Source organism: Hermetia illucens, chromosome 1 (assembly GCF_905115235.1).
Source record: "Hermetia illucens chromosome 1, iHerIll2.2.curated.20191125, whole genome shotgun sequence".
Taxonomy (NCBI): domain Eukaryota; kingdom Metazoa; phylum Arthropoda; class Insecta; order Diptera; family Stratiomyidae; genus Hermetia; species Hermetia illucens.
In genome coordinates, this window is record NC_051849.1 from 181367926 (window position 1) to 181380639 (window position 12714).

The window sequence follows — 12714 nt, forward strand, 5'->3', positions numbered from 1 at the left end:
CGGCTTTTGATAAATCGATGCAGATCTCCTTCGCCGTCCCGAGTGTCCAGTTCTCTTCAGATTTTTCTAATGGATCGGTTGGGTAACAGCGATCGCTTTCTTTGCTTTCCCGTTTTCTCTTAACTGACTTTCATTTGGACATCGTCATTGTTGTCTGGATAGCTGAGTGGTTAGAGCGCAAGGCTGTCGTACGGAAGGTTGCGGTTCAAATCTCGCTGGTGGCAGTGGGATTTGTATCGTGATTTGACGTCGAACACCAGTCGACTCAGCTGTGAATGAGTACCTGAGTCAAATCAGGGTAATAATCTCGGTCGAGTGCAATGCTGACCACATTGCCTCCTAGTATACCGTTACGATCTTGAATGAAAGTGCTCTAACACACTTCAAGGCCCTGATCCAACATGGATTGTTGCGCCAACGATTATTATTATTATCGTCATTCCAAAGCCTAGTAGGTTGATGAACCGCTTACCAAGCTTGGTAACCCCAAGGATTGCATAGATCACTTTGTGGTTTACACTTTTAGTTTGATTGCACGATTCTTCCACATTCTTAATGGTTGGCAATCCCGTGATCCCGTTGCCAAGACCATGTATTGACAAGTAAAAGATTGTAAGTGTCCGCAAAATCGACTATATCTTCGTCATCCTCACTGCGCGCTCCAAACCGTTTTCCGCCATGGCACCTTTTGCTGTCTGCCCGCAATGTCGATATAATCATAGGCAAGCACGTGACATGTCGAGTAGTTGCTATAAAGCTCCTTTCTCGGCGTCGAGCCGGGTTGTCTTCGGTGAACAAATGAATCGTGGATCAGCTGATATAATATTGAGCTTCATCGGCCGGTCATCAAATCAAAACCCTCGGAGATGACAATGCTCGACCATATTGCGGATGTGGGCTATCAAAATAAAGAAGTTTATAGCCATTCATAATGAGTTCGTTTCCTATTTTGCAGCTTTTGGCACCGCTACATCGAGTTTCTTGCAGAACACAATTATAAATGTATCTATTCCGAGGGGCTCTTCCAAATTCTTTCGTCTTTCCAGTAAGCTGCAGACATGTACATCGTCCATGCGTCAAGAACTCTTGCCCATTTCAGAACCGGGACCTATTCTGCCGAGACGACTGAGATGAACGCCCTAACACTTCTCCGAAGGTTTGTAATCAGTGGCGTGATAATTTTTTAAACGATATTCTATGAATGCCTTTTCTTCATATTCCTGTCGTGGGGCTGGTTACCAAGAGAAATTTGATAGGATTTAGTATAATATAGCAACTCCAACTATACTTTATTTATGGTACTAGTATATAATACAAAGGATGTTCTTCAAACCCTCCATTTCCATTTACAATGGCCCCTAGATGCAAAGGTCGCGTCTCATTGTCGTCAGATCCAAAAGAGACATTGGATCCGAGATCCGCTCTTGTCACGAGTTTTTCGTCTCCCTGCACGAACTCCAGCGGACATTTTTTGTTAAAAGAAGCACCCCCATCCATTCCGAAGCCTGGCTAGTACAGAGACGGGCAAATGCGTGTCGATGTTAATTTCCAATAAATTGTTAGTGTTCTGACACACACCAGCGTTCTAACGAAGGCAGAGTCTACCTTTTACCATAGATGTTGTTTTACACCACTTAAAATAGGTATGACAGGTACTTACGTAAAATCCCCTAGGACTTGAACAGCAAGGGAAAAGGAGACCCGGAGCTCCCGTCTGCATACCGACCGCTGTGTATGCTTGACGCGGCCGAGAAAGTGCTCGAAAAACTTACTCGCTGAAGTGATTCGCGTTGCCGGGGACTTATCCCCAAGGCAGTTCGGGTTCAGAACAGGGAGATCCACAATGGAGGCTGTTATGGAGGTCGTGGATGCGGTTCATGAAGCCACAAATCTCGACGGATAGTGCTCCTCATAACGCTTGCTGTCAGAAATGCATTCAATACTCTAAGATGGACAGATATGTTAGGCACATTAGAAAACTCATTTCACGTGCCAAGCTATCTCCTCGGGATATTGAGGGGTTATCCAAAAGACTGCTCCCTGCTCTATCAGACGCTAGAGGGTCAGCGGAGGATGGAAATAACGTCGGGAGTAGCACAGGGATTCATCATAGGGCCGGACCTATGGAACGCTCCCTACGATAATCCGCTGAGACTCGATATACCTGCAGAGTCGCACCCGGTCGGTTATGAAGACGGCGTTACAACTTTTGTTACCGGGCTCACTGTTGAACAGGCGCAAAGAAGACTTGGCGTATTGATGCGGTGGGTAAGCAGATGGATGACTGCTCATGGTTTCAGCCTTGCGCTGGAAAAAACCGAAACAGCCATCTTGACCAGAAAGAGAATCCTGTCACTGCGTCCCATTTCGATCGGCGAGTTGACTATAGAAACAAAATCAGCAGTTAAATACCTCGGTTTAATGCTCGACTCAAAAATAAGCTTCTTCAAGCAAATCAAAGCAGCAGCAGACAGGGTTGCAGCTGGAGCCTCGGCCTCTATATCTACTAGGAAACGTCTCCTTATGGGAGCAACGCAGTCAGTTCTGCTCTATGGCGCGGAGGTATAGGCTGATGTTCTTGACAAGGAGGTGCATTGTAAGCGCCTTGCTCAAATGCAGAGACCGAGGAGCTTTGCGAGTGGCGTCTGCTTATCACACTGCCTGAGAACTGGCCGTGATGGTGATCGCGGGAGTGACCCCCTTTGCCCTCCTTGCCAAGGAGCGTAAAGTCATCTCACTCTCTCTTGGCAAAATGAGCCAAGAGGCAGATGGACTGCGCGGCACATCGACAATTTAAACCCGTGGCTGAACCGAAAGCACGGTGAGATTAATTACTTCCTTACCTAACTTCTAAGCGGGCATGGAGGTTTTCTGTCTTACCTTCTTGGGAAGGCGCAATTTCTTGATTGTGTGTTCTGCAATAGAGTGCCGGACGATGCTAAACATACTTTTTTCTTTTGTGAAACGTGGGGCGGCTTTCGTAAGCAGCTTTATACAGACATAAGGGAGCTCTCCCCAGACTACATTGTCAGAGAGATGCTGAAGAGCGCTGGCTGCTGGAGGCGTATTGCCCATTATGTTCTTATTACGAAGAAAATTGAGGAGGGACCGAATGGCAAGGGGTTTCCTGAACTAACAACTTCCTTCCTCCCATTGGTGAAACGGATTCACTGACTTGAAGGCTCCCAAAGCCGGGAGAGCGGGAGGGCTAGCCCGAAGTAATGTGTCGAACGGTTCCAGGCTAGTTCTCTCATGACAGTGAGGTGTTTAATTGGTAGTATGATAGCGTACTTTTGTAGGAGTCGAATACTTTATGCGTAAGCGCATTCACTTACCCTACGCCCCAAAAAAGATCTTTTTGATCTATTAGAACTTTGATAATATTTATATGATTTGCACTAAACTTTCCAATTCTATTCCTTTTGTGTGAGTAAAGTGCAATTGCAATTACCTCCCCGATATTTCAGGAATAATTCTTCTGCTGCCAATGAAATGGCATATATCTCCGCCTGGAATATGGCCGTCATTTTTCGGAGGGGTCGGGCTAGTTCTATAATCGGATTCCCCGAGAACACCCCTGTGCCCCTCCATCACTAACCCGTCGATGAAGATTATTAAGCCTGTAATCTGAAAAGACTCACGGCCATTTGTCGACTATTCTTCTCTTTCGGTGATTATGCCAGTGTATGTCTTTTCAAAGACGAATCTGGAAACCATATGATCAGTCGTCATCAAGGCTACCGGATGTTTGTCAAGGAATTTCCAGATAGACGTATGACCGTGTGATTGGCCGCCTTTCCACGCCCCAATGATATCGAGTCTATATGCGTCATTGGCTGCTTTCCGTTTCACCTCCAAGTGAATGGGGGGTAAATTTAGGATAGCTTCAAGTGCCGCAGTCGCCGTAGTACTCATTGCTCCGGTAATACTTAGGCAAACAAGTCTCTGAATCTCTGTTAGCAGCTTCCTGCTGTTAGCAAAGTTCAGTCTTGGCCACTAGACGATGCATGCATACATCAAAATGGGTTTTATAATGGATGTGTACATCCAGTATATCCGTTTTGGTGAAAGTCCCCAGGTCTTACCTATCGCATTCCTACAGCACCAGAGCAATCTGCAGGATTTCTGATATTGTTAGTGGATATGGTGTTTCCACGTTAACTTGGAGTCGAAATGTACTCCTAAGTACTTGACTGTTTGTGCCAGCTGGATTTCCGCCCCTGCTAAGGTGGGTAGCGTATAGCTGCCCCACCTGACGTTCCTAGTGAACATAAATAGTTCAGTCTTCCTAGCGTTCATCGTGAGTCCATTGCGGAGGCACCAGCATACTGTGTCCGGAAACTTGCCGGTAATTATTACGGCCAGCACAACAGATCATACATACAGCGTCAGCTTTTCGACCTTCCGCTCCGGGTTCGAATTCTATTGCTGGTCATGGATGTTTTCGTTTGGTTCTATGCTTGCCCACTGCTGCGGGATTGTTACTAGCATAGTATTGAGTGTGACGATAATGTAATTTTATTGTATTAAGAACACCTTATACTCCGCCCAGAGGTGAGCAGGGGACATGCTAATATTGTACGAATACCAGTATTTACGGATGCTGCAGATTAGTCGCGATTGAATATCAACCTGGTATATACATATGGAACTCGTTCGAAGAGAATGTGTTTTTCGAATATATCTACTAGCGTTTGCTAACATTATTTGGGAGATTTAAAAGCTCAGAGAATATGCGCTTCAGGATGGTTGTATCTACCCATATATGTGTGTCTGTCATTATGGTTATTGAAAATCGGAACATGGTCTATAAAAACAACAATTTTTCATACACGAAGACCCTCCTTGGTCAACAATGGCCTTAATAGCAAAGTTACACTTGCAATTTATCAAGCATAGAATCTCAGACAAATTTTATACAAATTTAGCGGAAGTCGCCAATTTATTGTTGACAATCGTTCGAATATCTAGAACCATACATTGTTCGATACGTGGTAATTTTAATTCAATAACAAAAGCCCCTTAAGGCAATTAGACGATGTACCCGCATTGGGAACTGTTAGCGTTCATGTATACTTGTACCCTGAGATATTTTTATTCCATAATATAGATTTGTAACTTCTATCTTTAGGTCATTGTGAGACTTTCCCTTCAATCAAAGTGAATGGTTTCTATTGAAAGGGGCATATGTGGAAGACAATTTCAAGGGCAGTGCTCAGTCTAGATGATTGGAAATATCGTAGAAAATATAAGTTTAAGCGATCCCAGAATTTTTCTATGAAAGCGCCAAAATGATATGGAAGAAATTCAACCTTCGGGAGCAATGAGCACATATAGGAGATACTCAATTGTAATCAGCTAATCAGATGGGCGATGCTGGCTCAGAAATCCAAATAGGTTCTTACTCATGAAGAAAACTGTAAAGAATTAAGGTACGATTTGTCGATGTAGTCTTCCTGTAGAATTCAGAATGAGCTCTGAAATGGCTTTAAAAGTTGGTTGATTATATTTGGTGATATCTATTTTTCATATTAGTTGCATAATAACTAAATAGGATCTAAATGCAGGAGATTTCAAAGTTAATGGGTTCCGGGTAGAAATTCTGAAGTAAACTAGAAATGATCATTTAGAATAAATACTCGAAGTACGTTAATTTTTGTGAAAGGTTTCTCGGGACGGGATTCAGGAAATTGGAAATGAAATTATAAAAATGAAGTAGAAAGAGGGGGAGATACTGCGTAAAAACAAAGACAACTCGACGAGTGCCTTTCTCTCTAGAATCGCCACAGAAAGGAAACATTTTTGAATCGAATTGTAACGTGTTACGAATTGATAAAAAATTATAATTGCAAGCGTTCATAACAGGAGCTGAGTGAAAATGAACCACCAAAATACTGCCCGAAACGGATATTTACCAAAAGAAGCTGATGGTGTCGGTTTGTGGCATGACTTAGGCGTCGTTGACTATACCCTGTTTGCTGTGTGCAACTAGACGGATTGGTCGGGAACCTTGCAGTTAAACAACCAGTTCATATCCTCTTGAACAGCAATTATCCCGCTAAAGTGAACATGGCAAAACTATAGGGGTTGCAGTTGGAAACTCTTCACCACCCGCCACACTTATCAGACTTTGTAGTTACTGATTACCACTACTTTTGAAATTTGAAAACTTTTTATATGATTGTTAGTTAACCCTGAATGAGGCATAGCGTGTCAATCACGCCTATGGGTCATCGTTTGTTGCCATATGTTTTGCGGCTTCCTCTACGACTTTCCGGAAAGCAGGCATTCCTCCTTCACTGTTCTGCAACATATACTTCTGGGACGACTTACAAGTCGGCCATTTTGGAATAGGGGTTCCTATTGCATGAGGTAGTCAGCGATGGCGTTCTTGTCTTCCTTAAAGTGTGACTTATCTACCGGCATTCCCACAATCTCATCATCACGTCTACGAGTAACTGGTCTGTGCGTCCACGAAATTGTATGAAGCTAGAATCCCCCGATGACACGACATAGAAAAGTTTCGACAAAAACATGAAGCTTCTAAGTAGATGTGTAGTTCCTCTTCCATGTACTGGTCCCATGACGCGGACCATCTCCAACTCAATGTTGGTGTTGAGGTATCTATATTTCCAGATTTTAGACAAAATAGCGAAGGCGGTTCTAGCACTGCTAATGCGTCGGATGACATCAAGCTCGGAGCCACCATCGGTAAAATAACGCCACCAAGATAGACAAATTGGTCAAAAACTCCAATGTTCTATCCATTAATGTAAATAGAAAGAGTGCGATAACCAATCGGACTGGGAACCTTGGTTTTTGTGGTATTTATTTTCAGTCCGGATCTACTTGCCTTTTTCTTCAAATTCAGAGCCATTTAACTAAGGTCCATGAATCGACGAGAGAGCAAGCAAATGTCATCAGTATATTCGAGGTGTCTGACGAAAAACCGAGCAAGCATGAAGACAGCTGGTGGCTCCTGCATGGAGCATTCCCGATATATTTCCTGTTCCCACTATCGCAAACTTTTTCGAAATCTTCTCGTTTGACCAGTGCGATTCGATGGTGTTCGTTCCTTGTTTTTTGGCGCTGACGTTGCCACCATGTTCTTCGCCTTGCCTTCATTAATTTGCAGCCCCAGATTTCGCGCCACCTGCTCGATTTGAATGAAGGTAGACTGTACATCTCGGGTTGTTCTTCCAATAATGTCAATATTGTCACCGTAGGCTAGTAGTGGGTAGAAATAAAGAGGACGATGCCTCTTGCGTTGACATCTGCATCGTGAATAACTTTCTCCAGGGTCAGGTTAAAGAGGACTCATGATAGGGCATTCCCTTGTCTCAGACAGCTGTTGATGTTGAATGGTCACGAGAGTGATCCTGCTGCTTTTATCATCTTTATCATCTCGTCGGGATACCGAATTTTCTCATGGGCGTGTACAGTTTTACCCTGGCTATGCTGTCATTATTTTTATTATATGCTGTCATAGGCGACTTTAAAAGCGATACATAGCACTGCATAATTGAGATGCTCAATCTCTCGGACCAGGTTCGCGTCTACCACCACTATGCTTTCGAGAGTGCAAAAACATATTGCCACAAGAGGGAGAAAAGTACTGTTCAGTTTCATTATCATCACGCTAAGGCTGACCTTACACGATCAGTATTTCATCAGTAAGTCAATCCATCAAAAATGGACTAATGGACTAACGTGTTTAGTGTAAACAAGACGACAAAAACTAGTTTTGTTGAATGTATTTAAAGAGCCGAGTCAGTCATGTTTCGATTAACAACACAAGGACAACTGCACTGCACTCAACTTATCATTAGTCCAGCCAGTTTGACAGATTTTATTTAAAAATTTAAATTTTCATCAATTCGTCAGCCTTCGTTTTCTTTCTTCTTTTTCATCCAGCCTTTGTCCCGTTCACAGGCGGGGTCGGTTCGCCATGATTGGTTTCTATCAAATGCCTGACCTGGATGCAGTCGCTTTCAAATCGCCATCCAGCGTATCAAGCCACCGTTTTTTTCGGCCGGTCTTCTGGTCGCTTATCATCAACTTCGGTGTTCAGATCAATCTTGGCGAGTTAATTCTCGTTAGCGCGAATTACGTGACCATACTATCGAAGACGCCTCTCTTGCAGTTTTTCAACGATGGGTGCAACTCCATATCGATCGCGAATATCCTCATTTCGGATGTGATCAAAACGTGTCACGCCACTAGTCCAAGGCAATATCTTCGTCTCCATTACCGCAAACGCCGTTCATTAACTTTTATAGTTGGCCAACACTTCAGAACCATAGATAGCGACTGCACGGACGACATTGTGGTAAATTTTAGATTCGAGGCGCTCCATCAGTTCATTTGTCATTGGCATAAGAATACCCTAGACGATCAGTTTACCATAATTTTGTCATTCATCCTTATGCTGTGCAAGTGACAGCAGTGGGACAGCACAAATATAACACAAGCATCTAAGACGACCGGGATTCAAATCCGGGGTAACGTGATCGAGAGGCTGAGCTTAACCATCACAACCATCGCACCCGTTTTTGAAAAAATCTGGACCCCATCAGCTTCAAAAGGAGACTTGAATTTGGAACGAAAATGCTGAAAAATCACGAACATGATTTTTTCGTTAAGGATGCTGGCAGTCTTGAGTCCGCATCCACTTGATGACGGACCGGGCCATTTGGGAAGCAACTTACTTCCTCTCTTGTGGTCCATGGATTCCTCGTTTTAAGTTGTTGATAAAATCCGGCTCAATAGGTTACGGTGGGCGGGTCACTTAATCCGTATTGATGAGGATGATCCCACCCGGAAAGTCTATAAGGACAATATCTATGGTAGAAAAAGAAGACGAAGCAGACCCTGCCTAAGATGGAGCGATGGCGTAGGTCAGGACGCCAGACAGCTTTTAGGAATATCGAATTGGTGGACCTCGGCGCAAAACCGGGATGTCTGGATTTCCTTATTAAGGCAGGTCTAGACCGGATATCGGTTGTTGCGCCGTTGATGATGATGATGATGAATCGTTCGCATGTAATGTTGTCTATGTTTCAGGTGGGAGAGAGGCAAAGCCTCAGAGAACTCGATTCCCCCGTCTAACGGAATATCCTGGATTCGTTTATGTAATGCATTCGATTAGTAGATGTGATGCTACCCGCTGTAGTTGGAGCACATCAGTACCAAAAATTTGAGGTCTGATCCGTCCATAGGCGGGGCACTCACACAGAAAAAGTTCCGTGGATTCCGCTTCCTTATTACAGGATGGAAACGTATCATCTTGGATAATTCCTATTCTGAACATATGCCCTGCTAGTGAATTATGGCCAGTCAGAATGCGCACAATACTTCTGCAAGTTTTCCTGCTTTTCGTCAGGATAAACTTTGCAGTATGTTTGTTTGGTTTTGACAGGAAAAATTTGGTGTGTCTAGCAACATCAAGGCTTCGCTACCTGTCATTATGGGAAGCTTGTTCCCAGTTTTTGATAGCAGCAACAACTAATGCTACTGACACCCCAATTGCTGGTTCCGGTCCGGGGAAGTTGGAGCCTTTTCTGCTAAGGCATCCGAGATTTCATTTCCCTCTACACAACAATGACTAGGTACCCAGAGTAATTCCACCGTATTGAATCTAGAAACAGAGTTCAATCGGTTTCTACATTCCTGAACGATTTTTGAAGTGGTCAAAGTATTACTCAACGCCCTCAATGCAGCTGGGTTGTCATTGCAGATTGCGATGCGCTTGTCCTTCAACCGCTCGTCAATCACCCAGTTTGCCGCCTTTAGGATCGCATAAACTTCGGCTTGGAAAACCGTTGCATATTGTCCCAAAGGAAAAACCCACTTCTCGTTTTTATTCGAGAGGTAGACTCCGGCGGTGTAGAAGACGTATATCCCGTCACGGATTGCTCTGGGTCTTCCCAGTTCTCTCTACACTTCAGGGTAACTTCATATCTTCTATCAAACAGATTTATGGGGACACGAGAATCGGAAGGCATTGCGAAAACTAGATTCAGTTCTCCCAATGCTCTGTGCCCACCACGTCCGTTGTTTCCCCATAGATCTAATCGAATTAGTCTATGAGCTGCTCTCATTGCAGTGCTCTGAATAAACAAATCCAAGGGCTGCAAATTGAGTAATCTACTCAGAGCTGCGCCGGATGTGGTGCTCATGGCACCGATAATAACCAGACACATAGTTCTTTGCAGTGTGGCAAGTTGACAGCGAAAACCCTTTTGTTTCACATTAACCCACTACACTATGGATGCATAAGCAAACATCGACCTAATAGCAACATATCTATTACTACCTGAGGCTTAAGTCCCCATGTCAAAGCAAAGGTCCGCCTGCACAACCCATAGGCTGTGAGAGCTGGTTTCATCTTTATCTCTACACGTTTGTTCTAAAGCAGCTTCTTGTCTAGAATAACTCCCACATATTTGACATCTTCGGAGAGTTGAAGGGTTGTACCCCTCATCTCTGGAAGGCAAAGACCATTCAGTTTCCTCCTTTTTGTAAATAATACCATTGTGAAAAAAGTGAAGCGATGGCGGCTTTACGGTTTCTTACCAGGGCAGTAAGTTGCTTCCTATTTGGTCCGGTCCAGCATTAAGTTGATGCGGACTTAGGACCCCATCATTCTCAAAACGAATATTTCAGCTCTGGCCAATAAGGCGGATTTGCGCTCAATATAATTCGTAGTCATATCGTGTTCTACGAATTATATAGAGGAGCACTCAACATCTGCGAGCCGCTACGGTCACGCTGCTCCCAGGGCAGAGGTGAGGTAGCGTCTGACGATTTGCTTCTGCCCTGGTAAGAAACCGTAAAGCCGCCATCGCTTCACTTTTTTGAAAAGTTTGGGTGCAAGCCCTAAGCGAGGGGTCCGTGGACCAGGAAAGAGGGAGTAAGTTGCTTCCCATTCCCAGCATTAAGTTGATACCATTGTGGTTTTATTTGGATTTACTGAAAGTCCATGCTTGAGACACCAACTGTCAATCAAATCAACGGCGCGTTCTATATTTCTACACACCTTTCCGAGATTTCGACCAATAGCCAGCCCAGCCACGTCATCCGCATAAGCTTGAACGTGTATTGGCAGATTTTACAGTTCGCAGAGTAGTGAGTTGATCAACCCATTCCACAGAAGTGGCGATAGCACCATGCTCTCGGCCGGCATCACAAGGCTTTTGTAAGGACGCACAGTCAAAAGTCCTTTCAATGTCCACGAACACCCCTATAGCCCCTTCAGCGTTGCAACCTCTATCTTTGAAACGAAAAAATGCAGAGCAGACTCAGAGGACTTTCCACGTTGGTAAGTATGTTGGTTTTCATTTAGTGGGTGCGACCTTAGCGCCTTCTCGCGAATGTGACTCTCAATCGATCTCTCCAGACATTTCAGCAAAAATGATGTTAAGCTGATTTGCCTGATGTTCTTTGTGTGAATAGTTATCTTTCCCAGGCTTTGATATGAACACTACCTTCACCTTCTGCCAAGAGGAAGGCGCTTAGTTCAGAGCAAGATATCCTCGAAAAATATTTCTTCGAAGTTGGTCTAAGTGTCTTATACCCTCCTTTAGCTTCGCTGGGTAGAGGCCATCCATATGAGGTGCTTTGAGGTATTCAAATGATAGTATAGCAGCCCTCGTCTTTTCATTGGTAACAACCGCTCTCGCAGTGTCCCAATTCCCCTTGAAACACCTTTGTGTTGAAGGGTTTGCAGAAACCGCCAATTCTCTTCTTCCCACTTCTGAGACCTGTTCTGCCGGGTGGTGTACTTCCAAGAGAATCGATATAGACTCAATTCTGGAGTTCGTGAAAGTACCATCCGGTTTTCTAAGAGAGTCCAGCTTGGTGAACTCATCCTTATTCAGGACTTTGCGCAGTCTGGAAGTCTCCCTTTCATCTTCCAGTTCCTCACAGGATGCTTCGAACGCTTTACGAGTCTCTTATATTCACGCTGTGAGTTCCAGAAGTTTAACCAGTCTTCATCTTTATAGCTTTTGCAAGTACGTTTTAGAAGTCGTCTGGTCGATTTTCTCGGTTCTACCATGGAATCGTTTTAACACGTTGGCCTCGGGAAATAGGACAAGCCCCTTCAAAGCACTCTAAAAGTGTGCGATTCATAGTTTTCAATTGATCTTCTATCGCTAAAGGAGTCCTTAGTCGCTTAGGAAGCTCAACTTTGTCGCCAAGAAGTTCATTGAACTTTCTCTAATCCGTTTTCCTACGATTCCGTCTTTGTATTAGAGGCTGTTAGCCTGGAAGTGACACTTCATCTAGCACTCGCCAGTTTCTAATCAGCTCTAACAACTTTGAAGTTTATATTGTTTGCTCAATTACTTCACTTCTTCTTGGCCCCACGAACGTAGGGGCGCACCCTACGTTCGCGGTCATCAGACCTGCTGAAGTGATGAAATCAAACAGCTTCTCTCCTCTAGGATTGCATTTGCTACTGACCCAACTGCGCGTTCGCATCACAACCTATTAAAAGTTCAAGGCCACTTGATTCTGCATACACTACCAGATCCCTTAGTTCTTGCACAAAGAATCATAGGCTAACTAAGCAGAGGGAACTATAATGTTTCTCCTCTTACCTTTAACCTGGCATTGAAAGTTGACCGCAACAAGGTCCTGGGAACAGAATTGTCTCAGCATGCTTGCCTCTAATAATTTTGACCTCAGAACGCAGGCCCTCGGTCTCGAGGA

At 44.2% G+C, this 12714-nt stretch overlaps 1 protein-coding gene across 2 annotated transcripts in view; it reads right to left on the reverse strand.

Moving 5' to 3' along the window:
* The window catches only part of LOC119646256 (solute carrier family 66 member 2), a 137600-nt gene that overhangs the window by 122465 nt on the left and 2421 nt on the right, over positions 1-12714 (reverse strand). The window lies entirely within an intron of this gene.